Genomic DNA, 16,145 nt, shown 5'->3' on the forward strand with positions numbered 1-16,145 from the left:
GACATATGGGTTGGTGTCTCCTCTCTCCTTTTGACCTTTCCCGAATTTTTTCAGTTGGTGGCAGCTTGTCAGTTCCGCATTCCTTACCAGGACCTCCTGTTGTTAAGATAACTCATGCAAATGGCTACTATCTTGCCTGGCCAGGGCGGGCAGTTTCAGTCAGCGGCTCTCCTAACAAATTTACTGGTAAATCTTATGAAGACCCATGAAGTTCAATACGTTAAATTATCAATTAGTTATCTTTTATATTTTAAATGCCCCCCTGAATAAAATATTAGTGTTAGAAGTGACTATTTAATATTATCCAGACCAGTGATTACCAAATGTGAGACCTGTCCTGATCTATGAGTTTTCTATGAGAAATATAAAGACAAATTCAATTGTTCATAAACCTGAATTTAAGTAACTTTGAGAATTATTTTTTCCTATAATTTTGCTCTTATTAATCCTATTAATTTTGTTAAAATATCTTTTGTGTATTGAATTAATAATAATGATGATAATAACAATCATAAATTAAATGTTTATTATGGGCCACGTGTTGTTCTAAACACTTTACATATATTAATTCATTTAATCCTCACAACAACCCTGTGAGGTAAGTACCATTTTGTTCCTAGTTTCTTGATGATGGCAATAGTAGATGGTAGAGTATTTTTTAAATTATCTTCTAAAGTATCTTTATTGGTAAGATAAAAATTAAGCAACCCCAAATTTGCACCCCACCATTTTATTAGGTCTGAAAAATACAAAGAAAGAATAAATTATTTAAAAATTAAAGAAATTGGGCTTCCCTGGTGGCGCAGTGGTTGAGAGTCCGCCTGCCGATGCAGGGGACACGGGTTCGTGCCCCGGTCTGGGAAGATCCCACATGCCGCGGAGCAGCTAGGCCCGTGAGCCATGGCCGCTGAGCCTGTGCGTCCGGAGCCTGTGCTCCGCAATGGGAGAGACCACAACAGTGAGAGGCCCGCGTACCACAAATAATAATAACAATAATAATAAATTAAAGAAATTGAGGCCCAAAAAGAAGAAGAAAATTGCCCAAGACCAAATAGCTCACCAATAGCAGAGGCCAGGACTAGCACTCAGATATTCTTTCACCTAGACTAGCTCTTTTTTCCTAATGCCCTAAGATGCCTTGCAAGGGAACTTTACAACTTTGTTCATGAACATGTTGAAAGTGTTAACATTTGACTTATTCCCACTGCACAACTCTGAGGTGCTTTCCCCTGCCTCTTATAACAGTTAATTTAAATCCAGGACCTTGAGCAAAATATCAAAATGGAACCCCTTAGATATTTAGTCAACTGTCATCTCCCTATAGGAGAATCAAGGATCTCTCATTCTTTGATCCTCCCTTAACACACACAGCTGTGCAGTGGGTATTTCTAATCATGCTGTTACCCAGAAGACACACCTGTCACTCCTCAGGTCCTGAAAATGTTCTACTCTGCCTTGAGTCAAAATAGCTTTTATGCTTTTGGAATTTCCTGCTGCAAAAGAACTCTCTGCCTGTGGCTCTGACATTCAGGGGATTGTGTAAGACACATATTATTAGTCCAGCTTTCCCCTGAGTCTGGTGTATTGAGAGACTTAGTTGAGAGTACTTTGTCTTCTGCTTTCTCACCACCTGCATGCTTCACATATACACTCTTGCATTTATTTCTGATTTGGGGAAAGTCAGGACAACCTTGTCATCTGTTTGATTTTACTAAACTCATGGCCCCACCTGCTTCCTAAAAAATGTTTTTCTGGGTTATATTTATTTCTTTCTGTTAAGAATTAAATATAATTTCCTTTTAGAGAATGTCACGCTGCCCCTGGAGACAATTTGCCTCCCCAGGGCTGAGATGCACAACTCTGTTACTTTGAACCTATTACAGGAACAGTGGAAAGAAATGAATAACAAATTGACTATGGTGCTGTTTAATTTGTTTAAAGTGGCTCCCAGTTTCTGATTTACCATCTCAAAAACTGATTTGTAGCCAATATATAAAGCAGAAAATCCTATTCATATGATAGCATCTGAATTATGAATACTTTCCCTGGCTCAGAATGGCTAGAACCATCTACAAAGCAGCTACATGAGATAAAGATTAAAAGTCCCATACCTCATGGTTGTTCTCATAATTCTCAGATGGTGCCCATCCATAAAGATGACTAAATAACAGAATCCAGAGTGGGGTGGGTTAGAAAAAGCTAAATAATGAATATTATGTTGGAAATTATTTTAGCAATCCTAGGGGAGATCGCAAGGGGATATATATATATATGGGGAGGGTGGGGATAATTCAAGAAAAACTCAAATTAGTAACACTTTTCCTCACTGAATCTAGCCACATGTTAAAAACTCAGCTTGATATGTTTGTTCTTTGCATTATTAACTCATTAAGCTATACCCATGGACTATAGAATGGGAAACTGGCTGTAGTGTCCTTGTTGTTAGCACTATCCAGATGGCTCCCTACTATACTGCGCAGCCTTACGCATAGAGTGAAATAGATGGCCAGCTCCATGCAGTGATATGAAGAGCAGTAAGAGGCATCCCATCCCCAAAGTGTTGCCCCTTCCTTAACTTGCTACTTCCATCAACAAAGGATTAAAAGCCGTTGTTAGAATATAAATGTTACCTGAAATGGGCAGGGGATTAGTGATTGACTAATTACCATCATTAGTCTCAACCATCTCAACTAGTTTTTCCTTGAGCAGGATTCTGAGAAATTGTGACAGAGGACAGGCAAATATTGGTGGTTGGAGGGAAAGGAACTGAGAGTAGTGTTAAGTAGGAAGAGAAAATTGGAAATGAGTATTTTTTTCCCCAGGCATTTCTGTCAGTGGAAAAGAACTGAAGTAGATGGCATGGAAAATTTGGAGATCTACAAAAACAAGAATGGTAACATAAGACTTTAATCTTGACCTCCTTCATCATATCTGTCCTCAATTTACTTTCTTGAACATACTAATTTTGGGGATACATGCACATCAGCCTGGAAGTCAGGATTTTCTGAAGCTCTGGCTGTGATCCTGATCATAAAGAAGCTGCTCCTGAATAGGAGAGTTATAGAGCTAGCTGCTTTTTTCCCCCTTCTTTAGTAACCCATTAACAATGGAAACCTCAACGTTTCTTCTGCTGAGAAAGGACAAGTTCTGCTTCCATTCCCATCATCTCTTTGTTCTTTTCTAATTACTATTCACTGCCAGCTTGGTTTCTTGGGATCAAACTTAAATGGACTTAACCTTGAATTTAGGCATGACTGAGGCTAGTTCCACTGAACTATGAATCTTAAGATTTACCAGCAGACTGCTTAGAATTCTAAAAGGGTCTCTAGGCCTCCCTTTGACCCTGCAGGCCTAGTGAGCAGTAAGGTGAGAAGATCTCTAAGTCTCCATTGCCTCCTTCTCACAATTGACTGAGCTATGTGCACAAATTTTACCTACACTCATGAAGATAATAGGGAGGTTTTTACAGTGAGGAACAAATTGTCTGATGGGCCTTCAGAGAAGACACAGTCAGTTGCATGTGTAAGGAGTAGAAAGTATTAATTCCCAGCCTCTGACCTAATTCCCTCACTCTCCTTCTCTGGTGCCCTGGCATGGCTTCATGCCTTCTGAGGATATTATTATTTTAGCAAATGCATTTTCAGAATTCATGTCATCTCTTCAAAAAAGAAAGCATGTGAATCTGAAGGAAGGGTGTGTAGGATGGTTATGAAGGCTTTACCTGAAAAGATACAAATGACAGGATAATTTGGCTTTCTGTTGATTGTTTTGTTTCAGACTAAGGAATGATTCATCAACCAATTATAGTCAGAAGAAATGAACACATGAGTGGCCTTACATGAGAATAGAATTTCAGCGCCATCAAAGTTAGCTAATAGCTGGCTACTTGCTGGCTGTCACAGAGCACCCTGAAACTGTGCCTCTCTGCCCAATCTTCAGTATAAAACTTCATAAGGAAAATAGGAGGGGCATAGGAAAAGGAGGACAGAATTGCAGTATGACTAGATTCTGGGGGTGATAGGAATCTGGAGAATTCCTGTATCTGCATGGTAATGTGTCTGGCTGATATCACAATGCTTATTTATAAGTTTCACAATGTTAGAGTAGATAGAATACTAAAATTAGAAGTAAAAGCTCTGAGTCCTAGTTCTACTTCTGTTACTAACTGTGTGAATCCTTATAAGAAAGAGCCTCTTCATTTTCTCCAGCACTAAAATGAGGTAGCTGGGTAAGAAGACCTCTAAGGTACCTTCCAAATCTAGTGTATTGTGGATATGAGCCTACAGTTTTCATGAGCAATCAAAAATTATAATAATCAAACAATATCCCAATAAGGTGACCCAAAACAAAATGTACAAATGTGTTGTGTTGGAGCCATTGAATTTTCTTTCTTCCTCTGAAGTTTATTCATGCTATTCTCTTAACATTATATATACTTTACCACAATATCCCCAAATCATGCTTGTCAAAATCCTGCCCTCCTTCGAAGCCTAGCCCAAAGATTATTTTAACAATTGCATTTTCTCTGATACTCTAAAGCAGGAAATAAGCTCTCCTTCTTCTGAGTGCCTGTAACACGTGATCTGCCTTTCTCTTATAACAGTATCCACAGCTCTTCATCTTGGTTGAGTATGTCTTTTTTTTCTATTACCCTGAGACGTGAGACTAGGTCTTACTTATTTTAGTGTCTTCCACATTTCCCAGTACCTATCATATGGGACGTGCTCAATACATGACATATTGACATGACAAGCCAATATTAAGGAGCATCTTGTCTCTCTGAAATGTGATAGCAAGTTAATAAAAGAACAAAAGTATCTGCTGTGTTCAGAAATATGAACCAATTTTTAAGTTTTATTTTAACTTTGCATTTTACAACAATTTCAGACTTACAGAAAGAGTTGCAAAGAATTATCAAGTACCCTTCATCAGATTCATCATACATAACCATAGCATGACTATCAAAATCAGGAAATTAACAATGATCCAATGGTAGTATCTAACCTACAGACCTTATTTAAATTTCACCAGTGACCCCACTAATGTGCTTTGTGTGATCCAGCATCTAATTCAGAAACACATGTTACGTCCGATCGCCTCACGCCAGAGCAGCTTCAGCCTGCCCTTACACGCCCTGCCAACAAATTTCTTTTCATTATTTTTAAAGAGTTTTCCCCAAAGAGACCTTCAAGATGGCGGAGGAGTAAGAGGTGGAGATCACTTTCCTCCCCACAAATATATAAGAAATACATCTACATGTGGAACAACTCTTACAGAACGCCTACCGAACTCTAGCAGAAGACCTCAGGCTTCCCAAAAGGCAAGAACCCCCCCCCCACCATGTACCTGGGTAGAGCAAAAGAAAAAACAGAGACAAAAAATAGGGATGGGACCTGCACCTCTGGGAGGGAGCTGTGAAGCAGGAAAAGTTTCCACACACTAGGAAGCCCCTTCCCTGGTGGAGACAGGAGGGTGGCAGTGGGGGAAGCTTCAGAGCTACGGAGAACAGCACAGCAAAGGGGTGCAGTGGGCAAAGTGGAGAGATTACCACACAGAGAATTGGTGCCGACCAGCACTCACCAGCCTAAGAGGCTTGTCTGCTCACCAACAAGGGCAGATGGGGGCTGGCAGCTGCGGCTCCAGCTTGGGAGGGCAGATCCCAGGGAGAGGACTAGGGTTGGCTGCATGAACAGAGCCTGAAGGAGGCTAGTGTGCCACAGCTAATCAGGAGGGAGTGCAGGAAAATGTCTGGAACTGCCTAAGAAGCAAAAGACCATTGTTTCAGGGTGCACAAGGAGAGGAAATTCAGAGCACCACTGAAACGAGTTCCACAGATGGGCACAAGCTGCGGTTATCAGCACAGACACCAGAAACTGGCGTGAAACTCTAAGGCTGCTAATGCAACCACCAAGAAGCCCGTGTGGAAGCACAGGTCACTATCCACATCTACCCTCCCAAGAGCCTGTGCAGCCCACCACTGCCAGAGTCCCATAATCCAGGGACAACTTTCCCAGGAGAACACACAGCCTGCCACAGGCTGTTGCAACATCATGCCGACCTCTGCCACCACAGGCTCACCCCACATTCCATACCCCTCCCTCCTCCAGGCCTGATTGAGCCAAGCACCCTAATCAACTGCTACTTTAACCCCATCCTGTCTGGGCAGGGAACAGATGCCCTCAGGTGACCTACATGCAGAGGCAGGGCAAAATCCAAAGCTGAACCCCAGGAGCTGTGTGAACAAAGAAGAGAAAGAGAATTCTCTGCCAGCAGCCTCAGGAGCAGCAGGATAAATCTCCACAATCAACTTGATGTACCCTGTATCTGTGGAATAGCTGAATAGACAACGATTCATCCCAAAATTGAGGCGGTGGACTTTGGGAACAACTGTAGACTTGGGGTTTGCTTTCTTCATCTAAATTGTTTCTGATTTTAAGTTTATTTTAGTTTAATATTTAGAGTTTATTATCATTGGTGGATTTGTTTCTTGATTTGGTTGCCTGCTTCCTCCTGCTATTTTCCTTTTTTTTCTTATATATAGATATATTTTTTCCCCTTTTCCCTTTTTGTGACTGTGTATGTGTATGCTCCTTTGTGTGATTTTGTCTGTATAGCTTTGCCTTTACCATTTGTCCTAGTGTTCTGTCTGTCCGTTTTTTTATTTGTTTGCTTGTTTTTTAGTATAGTTTTTAACGCTTGCTATCATTGGTTGTTTGTTTTTTGGTTTCGTTGCTCTCTTCTTTCTTATTTTTTCTTTCTTTTATTACTTTTTAATTTTTAAATTTTTAATAATTATTTATTTTTAAAACTTTATTTTATTTTTTTCTTCCTTCCTTTTTTTCTCCCTTTTTCTCTGAGTGTGTGGCTGACAGGGTCTTGGTGCTCTGGTCAGGTGTCAGGCCTGTGCCTCTGAGGTGGGAGAGTCGAGTTCAGAACATTGGTCCACCAGAGACCTCCTGGCTCCATGTAATATTAAACGTCTAAAGTTCTCCCAGAGATCTCCATCTCAAAACAAAGACCCATCTCCTCTCAATGACCAGCAAGCTACAGGGTTGGACACCCTTTGCCAAACAGCTAGCAAAACAGGAACACAGCCCCACCCATTAACAGAGGCTACCTAAAATAATAAAAAGTCACAGACACCCCAAAACACACAGATGGCTATGGTCCCTCCACCAGAAAGAGAAGATCCAGCCTCATCCATGAAAACACAAGTGCCAGTCCCCTCCACAGGAAGCCTACACAACACACTGAACCAACCTCAACCACTGGGGCAGACACCAAAAACAACAGGAACTATGAACCTTTAGCCTGCAAAAAGGAGACCCCAACACAGTGAGTTAAGCAAAATAAGAATACAGAGAAACACACAACAAATGAAGGAGCAAGGTAAAAACCCACCAGAGCAAATAAATGAAGAGGAAATAGGCAGTCTACCTGAAATAGAATTCAGACAAATGATCATAAAGATAATACAAAATCTCGGAAATAGAATAGAGAAAATACAAGAAACGTTTAACAAGGACCTAGAAGAATTAAAGAGCAAACAAACAATGAGGAACAACACAATAAATGAAATTAAAAATTCTCTACAAAGAATCAATAGCAGAATAACTGAGGCAGAAGAATGGATAAGTGACCTGGAAGATAAAGTGGAAATAACTACTGCAGAGCAGAATAAAGAAAAAAGAGTGAAAAGAACTGAGGACAGTCTCAGAAACCTCTGGGACAACATTAAATGCAACAACATTCGAATTATAAGGGTCCCACAAGAAGAAGAGAAAAAGAAAGGGACTGAAAAAATATTTGAAGAGATTATGGTTGAAAACTTTCCTAACATGGCAAAGGAAATAGTCAATCAAGTCCAGAAAGCACAGAGAGTCCCATACAGGATAAATCCAAGGAGAAACATGCCAAGACACGTATTTATCAAACTATCAAAAATTAAATACAAAGAAAAAATATTAAAAGCAGCAAAGGAAAAACAACAAATAACACACAAGGGTATCCCCATAAGGTTAACAGCTGATCTTTCAGCAGAAACTTTGCAAGCCACAAGGGAGTGGCAGGACATATTTAAAGTGAAGAAATGGAAAAACCTACAACCAAGATTACTCTACCTATCAAGGATCTCATTCAGATTCAACAGAGAAATTATAACTTTGACAAACAAGTGAAAGGTAAGAGAATTCAGCAGCACCAAGCCAGCTCTACAGCAAATGATAAAGGCACTTCTCTAGGCAGCAAACACAAGAGAAGGAAAATACATACAATAACAAACCCAAAACAATTAAGAAAGTCGGAATAGGAATATACATATTGATAATTACCTTATATATAAAAGGAATAAGTGCTCCAACCAAAAGACATAGACTGGCTGATTGGATACAAAAGCAAGACCCATATATATGCTGTCTACAAGAGACCCACTTTAGACCTAGGGACACATACAGACTGAAAGTGAGGGAGGGGAAAAGATATTCCATGCAAATGGAAATCAGAAGAAAGCTGGAGTAGCAATTCTCATACCAGACAAAATAGACTTTAAAATAAAAACTATTACAACAGACAAAGAAGGACACTACATAATTATCAAGGGATCAATCCAAGTAGAATATATAACAATTGTAAATATTTATGCACACAACATAGGAGCACCTCAATACCTAAGGTAAATGCTAATAGCCATAAAAGGAGAAATTGACAGTAACACAATAATAGACAATAATAGTAGGGGACTTTAACACCCCACTTTCACCAATAGCCAGATCATCCAAAATGGAAATAAATAAGGAAACAGAGGCTTTAAATGATACATTAAACACAGTGGACTTAATTGATATTTATAGGACATTCCATCCAAAAACAACAGAATACACTTTCTTCTCAAGTGCTCATGGGACATTCTCCAGGACAGACCATATCTTGGGTCACAAATCAAGCCTTGGTTAATTTCAGAAAATTTAAATCATATTAAGCATCCCTTCCGACCACCACGCTATGAGACTAGATATCAATTACATGAAAAAAAAACTGGAAGAAACACAAACAAATGGAGGATAAACAGTGCAGTACCTAATAACCAAGTGATCACTTAAGAAATCAAAGAGGAAATCAAAAAACACCTAGAAACAAATGACAATGAAAGCATGATGACCCAAAACCTATGGGATTCACCAAAAGTAGTTCTAAGAGGGAAGGTTATAAAAATACAATCGTACCTCAAGAAAAAAGAAACATCTCAAATAAACAATCTAACCTTCCACCTAAAGCAATAAGAGAAAGAAGAACAAAAAAAACCCAAAGTTAGCAGTAGGAAAGAAATCATTAAGATCAGATCAGAAATAGATGAAAAAGGAATGAAGGAAACGATAGCAAAAATCAATAGAACTAAAAGATGATTCTTTGAGAAGATAAACAAAACTGATAAACCATTAGACAGGCTCACCAAATAAAAGGGTGAAGACTCAAATCAACAGAATTAGAAATGTAAAAGCAGAAGTAACAACTGACACTGCAGAAATACAAAGGATAATGAGAGATTACTACAAGCAACTCTATGCCAATAAAATGGACAACTTGGAAGAAATATACAAATTCTTAGAAAAGCACAGCCTTTGGAGACTGAACCAGGAAGAAATAGAAAATATAAACAGACCAATAACAAGCACTGAAATTGAGACTGTGATTAAAATCTTCCAACACACAACAGCCCAGGAACAGATGGCTTCACAGGCGAATTCCATCAAACATTTAGAGAAGAGCTAATAAGTATCCTTCTCAAAATCTTCCAAACTCTAGCATAGGGAGGAACACCCCCAAACTCATACTACGAGGCCACCATCACCCTGTTACCAAAACCAGACAAAGATATCACAAAGGAAGAAAACTAGATGCCAATATCACTGATGAACATAGGTGCAAATATCCTCAACAAAATACTAGCAAACAGAATTCAACAGCACATTAAAAGGATCATACACCATGACCAGGTGGGGTTTATCCCAGGAATGCAAGGATTCTACAATATATGCAAATCAATCAATACAATGCACCATATTAACAAATTGAAGGACAAAAACCATATGATCATCTCAATAGATGCAAAAAAATCTTTAAACAAATTTCAACACTCATTTATGATAAAAACCCTGCAGAAAGTAGGCATAGAGGGAACTTATCTCAACATAATAAAGGCCATATATGACAAATCCACAGCCAACATCATTCTCAATGGTCAAAAACTGAAACCATTTCCTCTAAGATCAGGAACAAGACAAGGCTGTCTACTCTCACCATTATTATTCAACATAGTTTTGGAAGTTTTAGTCACAGAAATCAGAGAAGTAAAAGAAATAAAAGGAATGTAAATTGGAAAAGAAGAAATAAAGCTGTCACTGTGTGCAGATAACATGATACAATACACAGAGAATCATATAGATGTTACTAGAAAACTACTAGAACTTATCAATGAATTTGGTAAAGCAGCAGGATACAAAGTTAATGAACAGAAATCGCTTGCACTCCTCTATGCTAATGATGAAAAATCTGAAAGGGAAATTAAGGAAACACTCCAATTTACCACTGCAACAAAAAGAAAAAAATACCTAAGAATAAACCTACCTAAGGAGAAAAAAGACCTGTATGCAGAAAACTATAAGACACTGATGAAAGAAATGAAAGATGATATAAACAGAAGGAGAGATATACCATGTTCTTGAATTGGAAGAATCAACATTGTGCAAATGACTATTCTACCCAAAGCAATCTACAGATTCAGAGCAATCCCTATCAAACTACAAATGATATTTTTCACAGAACTAGAAAAAAATATTTCAGAATCTGTATGGAAACACAAAAGACCCAAAATAGCCAAAGCAATCTTGAGAAACCAAAATGGAGCTGGATTTCAGACTACATTACAAAGCTACAGCAAACAAGACAGTATGGTATTGGCACAAAAACAGGAATATAGATCAATGGAACAGGATAGAAAACCCAGAGATTAACACATGCACATATGGTCACCTTATTTTTGATAAAGGAGGCAAGAATATACAATGCAGAAAAGACAGTCTCTTCATAAGTGGTGCTGGGAAAACTGGAGAGCTACATGTAAAAGAATGAAATTAGAACCCTCCCTAACACCATGCACAAAAATAAACTCAAAATGGATTAAATATCTAAATGTAAGGCCAGACACTATTGAATTCTTAGAGGAAAACATAGGCGGAACACTCTATGACATATATCACAGGAAGATCCCTTTTGAACCCCCTCCTAGAGAAATGGAAATAAAAACAAAAATAAACAAATGGGACCTAATGAAACTTAAAAGCTTTTGCACTGTAAAGGAAACCATAAACAAGACCAAAAGACAATCCTCAGAATGGGAGAAAATATTTGCAAATGAAGCAACTGACAAAGGATTAATCTCCAAAATTTACAAGCAGCTCATGCAGCTCATTATCAAAAAAACAAAGAACTCAATCCAAAAATGGGCAGAATACCTAAATAGACATTTCTCCAAAGAAGATATACAGATTGCCAACAAACACATGAAAGGGTGCTCAACATCACTAATCAGTAGAGAAATGCAAAACAAAACTACAATGAGCTATCACCTCACACCCGTCAGAACAGCTATCATCAAAAAATCTAGAAACAATAAGTGCTGGAGAGTGTGTGGAGAAAAGGGAACCCTCTTGCACTGTTGGTGGGATGTAAATTGATACAGCCACTATGGAGAACAGTATGGAGGTTCCTTAAAAAACTAAAATAGAACTACCATATGACCCAGAAATCCCACTACTGGGTGTATACCCGGAGAAAACCATAATTCAAAAGAGTCATGTACCACAATGTTCATTGCAGCTCTATTTACAATAGCCAGGACATAGAAGCAACATAAGTCCATCGACAGATGAATGGATAAGGAAGATGTGGCACATATATACAATGGAATGTTACTCAGCCATACAAAGTAATGAAATTGAGTTATTTGTAGTGAGGTGGATGGACTTAGAGACTGTCATACTGAGTGAAGTAAGTCAGAGGGGGAAAAACAAATACCGTATGCTAACACATATATTTGGAATTTAAAAAAAAATCGTTCTGAAGAAACTAGGGGCAGGACAGGAATAAAGATGCAGAGGTAGAGAATGGACTTGAGGATACAGGGAGGGGGAAGCATAACCTGGGATGAAGTGAGAGAGTAGTATTGACAAATATATACTACCAAATGTAAAATAGATAGCTATATACACTACCAAATGTAAAATAGCTAGTGAGAAGCAGCCGCATAGCACAGGGAGATCAGCTCTGTGCTTTGTGACCACCTAGATGGGTGGGATAGGGAGGGTGGGAGGGAGACACAAGAATGAGGAGATACGGGGATATATGTATATGTATAGCTGATTTACTTTGTTATAAAGTAGAAACTAACCCACCATTATAAATCAGTTATACTCCAATTAAGATGTTAATAGAAAAAAAAGAACACATGTTACTTTTGTAGTTGTCATGTCTCATAAGTCTCTTTTAAACTGTAACCTGTCTTAGTCTTTCGTTGTCTTTCTGAGTCTTGAAAACTTTAAAAAGTACTGGCAGTTTTTTGTAGAATGGTCCTCAATTTAGGTTTTTGATCAATTTATACATTTTGGTGGAAATAGCATAGAAGTAATGCATGCTTCTCGGTGGATCATATCAGGAATCATATCATGTCCTTTTGTCCCATTACTGGTGATGTTGTTAACTTTGATCATTTGGTTGAGGATTTCTCCACTCTAAATTTATTATTTTTTATTTGGATAACCGATAATTACCTTGTTGGGGAGGATGCTTTGAAACTATGTTATTATTGTGGTGTTTGGCAGATAGTGGTTTTCTATTTCCATCATTTTTTCTACATCTGCTAGCTGAAAATCTACTAGTAGATATGAGCTTTCTCTTCTCTCCCATTTGTTTACTTATTAAATAATTTTTATATCAGCATGGACTCATTCATTCCTTTTTTTTTTTTTTTGCAGTACGCGGTCCTCTCACTGTTGTGGCCTCTCCCGTTGCTCCGGACGCGCAGGCTTAGCGGCCATGGCTCACGGGCCCAGCCGCTCCAGCTGCTCCGCGACATGTGGGATCCTCCCGGACCAGGGCACGAACCCGTGTCCCCTTCATCGGCAGGCAGACTCAACCACTGCACCACCAGGGAAGCCCCACATTCTTATATTATATATACAATGGTTTATAATTCAACATCCCAATTCTTTATTTTGTTTCAGTCAACTTTTAAAGAGAAATTTTCAATTCTGATTTTATTGTATTGTCTCTTCTGACCTAACCTTGGCCATACGAAGCTCTAACTCTTGATTAGGGCTACCCAAAGAATTGGAGGCCCATTTTTTCTTAAACAGCATCAAATCATGGGAGCACCTACTATAATATCATGCAGCCGGTGAATATTCAAGAAGTATTTTTTTTTTGTTACTGAAGCAGGTAGTTCGGAAGCCTTAACAAAATGAAAGCCCAAAATTCTGATCATTATAAGTAATTTTATTTTGAGGCATATGTTCAGGTACTATTCTGTTCATCATTGTAGATATTGAGTACTGATGCAAGTTCTTTGCATGGAAAAATTTTCTAGAAGCACTGCTCACAGAATAGGAGGTAAATAATGTGGGCCTTGCTTCAAGATTAGATTGGAACACTGGTGTGTGTTGCTGTGCTAAATTTAGCCTTGCATGAAGGCTACTAAATGCATTCATCTCAATGTAGAACATTATTAAATACTGATAACTAGGACAGAAAAGAAAGCAAAGCTTGGGCAAGGTTCATGACCCTTCCTGTTGGTAGGGAAACAGCTTAAAAATAGGGAAAATCGTGAAATAGAGAGCTATTTGCATGAGCCATTTCTCTCCCTGTGACTCCAAAGGGCAGAAAACAACCTACAGTTGCCTTCAAAGCAGTCAAGTGAAGAAAATAATTTATCAAATGCAAAAAGAAGATTTTTTTCTTTCCTGTGTATTCTGACAAACTCAGAGCTACAAGCTGGAGAGTCACACTTCAGGTAACTAAGGTTATTCACTCTAAGCAGGATATGGTAAAATAGTGTCTATTTGGAACCCAGTCCACAGGGTTCTAACTACTTAGGAGCTAGAGCATGCTTGTGATATGGTAGACACAGAATAGGTCTAGTTTTGTAGGGCCTGAAATGTATATAACATGACATTCCCTATTTAAGAAAAATAATATGTGCAGTTTACTTGCAAATTTTACACAAGCATGTGAACATGTGAACACATTGCTAAGGTGCTTCTCACAGCCTTGGAAAGCACCTATGCAAGTGAGGGGCCCTGGAGCTTCAACTTTATTAGCTTCACAGTAAATCTGCATCTGGATGGATCCACAGCATGGACAACCTGATATGAGGCTCCAATAACTTTCTTTGCCTGCTACAAGTCTATAGGTTGATTGCCATAGTTGTAACCAGATCTAAAGATGCCAAAAAGAGACTGTATTGTTTCTGTTGGAATTGTAGGACCACTGGATGGCTTTTGAAAAAGCAGACTACCCTGTGGAAGCTGCTGCCCCAAAGCAATGATTTGGTAGATTTCCTTAGCAAAGGAGTGGTGTAGGATAAAAAGTTGGAAAGTCAATGCTATGGGTGGATTATATTTAAAAATGTACTAACAAGTATAACTTTTGTGGTTTGTGAGTTTATGGTTTTAGCTACATGAAGATTTAACAAGAAATTATTTCAACTCACAAGTTTTGAACTTTAACCCTGCCTAAATCATCTCTCTCTGTCTTCATAATTCTGAGGTTTTGTGTTCCTCTAAAACACCTGCTATTGCAAGTTTTATATAGCTTTTAGGAAAAATGCTAAAAGTTGAGGTACAAACTTCTTTATTAGTTTTAACTGTTTGTTAGATTTTCACAGATACTCCACAGCCCTTATAAAATAACAGAAGACAAGAGCATTTCATTTCCCCTCAAGGCTGCAAAGAGCTTTGAGAAAAAGAAATGACTAGACTTTCGATAACTTTCTGAGAGAGAATGTGTATTTCTTGTAGAATCAGATTCTCCCTGATTGGAGGATGCAGGCTGACAAACTTGTGGTATCAGATATTTGCCATATATTTAAGAAATTAAGGGGTGCATTGTTCCATACTAGGAAACCTGGCATGAGATTTGTGACCAAACTATGTCCAAATGCACTCCACCTACCAGTATGCTTTACTGTAGTGAGGCAATATAAAATAGTGGTTGAGTGCTGATATTAGAATCAAAAAGACCTATGTGACCATTTCTGCTGTGTGATCTTGAGCATATTACCTCCCTGAGCCTCACTTTCCTTGTCTGAAAATTGGAAAGATAATATTATATTCTTGCATGACTGGGGACTATTGTGAAGGTTAAATGCATGAAGAATTATTAGCATAGTGCTTTGCACAGGAAATCATGTGTGTTTGTTAGCTGTTATTGTTTTTGTAATAAGTTAGCATCAATCTTACTGGTAGGCTGATTACCATGTAGATGAGTGACACAGCAAGGAAACTCCCCATATTGTTTTCCTGTGAACCCAGAAAGGGACTTAACAGTTAGCCCACTGCATGTAAAGGAGAGAATAGAGTCCATAACACATGGGACATTTGTCTATGTGATTCATGCAGTCAAGATGGAGGCTTTCTCCAATGTTATTTTCCTATACTAATCCTATTGTAAAGTAAACCATTCTTATTCTTATGTTATCAATTGGACTTTTAAAAAATAATCTATACAATAAAATATAAAGTCCAGAAATAGACTGAAACTACTTTATGTATATATAGGATTGTGGATAATGAGAGCCAGATTTCTCATTGTGAGAGAAAGAAGGTACAAATAAGAAAAGGGGGAGGGCTAGAATGAACCCTGTTGTGTTGGATTGGAATTGGGGATGAAAGTCGGAGACATCAAAATGAACTCGTGTTTTGTTTAATATGTATACAGATGGATAGACACTGAAATAATTATAGAGCTGTGTGCCAAGGAGCACCTAGAAGCAGTGAATCCCAGTAGCAATGAGTATACATAGTTTTCAGATCTTGGTTTCTAATTACCATTCTCTAATAAAAGGAGCTGAGACTCCAGGGAGAAATTCCTGATTC

The sequence above is a fragment of the Lagenorhynchus albirostris genome, chromosome X (assembly GCF_949774975.1).
Source record: "Lagenorhynchus albirostris chromosome X, mLagAlb1.1, whole genome shotgun sequence".
Lineage (NCBI taxonomy): Eukaryota > Metazoa > Chordata > Mammalia > Artiodactyla > Delphinidae > Lagenorhynchus > Lagenorhynchus albirostris.